Genomic DNA, 2,401 nt, shown 5'->3' on the forward strand with positions numbered 1-2,401 from the left:
ATTCTTAAAAATTCTGAAAAGTACCTAATCTAAGCAACAAGATGAACCGTCAGTTGTCCAAACTCGAACAATCCCCGGCAACGACGCCAAAAACTTGGTGCACGAAATTGCGATCATCAATGGTGCCATCAACATGGTACACACAATTGTAATCTTAACTCTTTATCACAACTTCGCACAACTAACCAGCAAGTGCACTGGGTCGTCCAAGTAATAAACCTTACGTGAGTAAGGGTCGATCCCACGGAGATTGTCGGCTTGAAGCAAGCTATGGTCATCTTGTAAATCTCAGTCAGGCGGATTCAAATGGTTATGGAGTTTAAAGGTGATGAAAATAAACATAAAATAAAGATAGAGGTACTTATGTAATTCATTGGTGGATTTCAGATAAGCGTATGAAGATGCTTTGTTCCCCTTGAACCACTGCTTTCCTATTGCCTTCTTCCAATCATTCATACTCCTTTCCATGGCAAGCTGTATGTTGGGCATCACCGTTGTCAATGGCTACAATCTCGTCCTCTCAGTGAAAATGTTCAACGCACTCTGTCACAGCACGGCTAATCATCTGTCGGTTCTCGATCATGTCGGAATAGAATCCAGTGATTCTTTTGCGTCTGTCACTAACCCCAACACTCGCGAGTTTGAAGCTCGTCACAGTCATTCAATCCTTGAATCCTACTCGGAATACCACAGACAAGGTTTAGACTTTTCGAATTCTCAAGAATGGCCGCCAATGAATTCTAGCTTATACCACGAAGATTCTGATTAAGGAATCCAAGAGATACACACTCAATCGAAGGTAGAACGGAGGTGGTTGTCAGGCACACGTTCATAGGTGAGAATGATGATGAGTGTCACGGATCATCACATTCATCAAGTTGAAGAACAAGTGATATCTTAGAGAAGAAGTAGGCGTGAATTGAATAGAAAAACAGTAGTAATTGCATTAATTCATGAAGAACAGCAGGGCTCCACACCTTAATCTATGGTGTGTAGAAACTCCACCGTTGAGAATACATAAGAACAAGGTCCAGGCATGGCCGTGAGGCCGGCCCCCAAACATGAAAAGAACTATGAAAGTATATGAAAGGTGTAAAAAGTGATGAAAATACAATAGCAAAGGGTCCTATTTATAGAGAACTAGTAGCCTAGGGTTGCAGAAATCAGTAATTAATGCAGAAATCTTCTTCCGGGCCCACTTGGTGTGTGCTTGGGCTGAGCATTGAAGCATTTTTGTGTAGAGACTTTTCTTGGAGTTAAACGCCAGCTTTTGTGCCAGTTTGGGCGTTTAACTCCAGCTTTTGTGCCAGTTTTGGAGTTAAACGCCAGAATTCTTGAGCTGACTTGGAATGCCTATTTGGGCCATCAAATCTCGGGCAAAGTATGGACTATTATATATTGCTTGAAAGCCCAGGATGTCTGTTTTCCAACGCAATTAAGAGTGCACCAATTGGGCTTCTGTAGCTCCAGAAAATCCACTTTGAGTGCAGGGAGGTCAGAATCCAATAGCATCTGCAATCCTTTTTCAGCCTCTGAATCAGATTTTTGCTCAGGTCCCTCAATTTCAGCCAGAAAATACCTGAAATCACAGAAAAACACACAAACTCATGGTAAAGTCCAGAAGAGTGATTTTTATTTAAAAACTAATAAAAACACAATAAAAACTAACTAAAATATACTAAAAACATACTAAAAATAATGCCAAAAAGCGTATAAATTATCTGCTCATCACTAGGGCTGAGCATTGAAGCTTTCACGTGCATAGGCCATTCTTGGAGTTAAATGCCAGCTTGGGTGCCAGTTTGGGCGTTTAACTCTAGTTTTGGTGCCAGTTCTGGCGTTTTACTCCAGAAAAGGGTCTCTAGCTGGCGTTTAACGCCAGTTTGGGCCATCAAATCTTGGAAAAAGTATGACTATTATATATTGAAAGAAAGCCCAAGATGTCTACTTTCCAACGCAATTGAGAGCGTGCCAATTGGGCTTCTGTAGCTCCAGAAAATCCACTTCGAGTGTAGGAGGGTCAGAATCCAACAGCATCTGCAGTCCTTTTTCAACCTCTGAATCAGATTTTTGCTCAGGCCCCTTAATTTCAGCCAGAAAATACCTAAAATTATAGAAAAATACACAAACTCATAGTAAAGTCCAGAAATGTGATTTTTTCATAAAAACTAATAAAAATATAATAAAAAGTAACTAAAACATACTGAAAACTATCTAAAAACAATGCCAAAAAGGGTATAAATTATCCGCTCATCAGCGTCGCTACAGATTTTCCAAATCTCCGGAAAGCACATTTTAGCACAACGTTGGGGGTAACGTTGGCTTGCCAATGTTCCCTCTAACGTGGGAATCAGCTAATTATGCAGAGAATTGCTCTGCCTCCCTCTCAACGTTTGAGGCA

The sequence above is a fragment of the Arachis ipaensis genome, chromosome B4, assembly GCF_059453495.1.
Source record: "Arachis ipaensis isolate K30076 ecotype BB chromosome B4, ASM5945349v1, whole genome shotgun sequence".
Taxonomy (NCBI): Eukaryota; Viridiplantae; Streptophyta; class Magnoliopsida; order Fabales; family Fabaceae; genus Arachis; species Arachis ipaensis.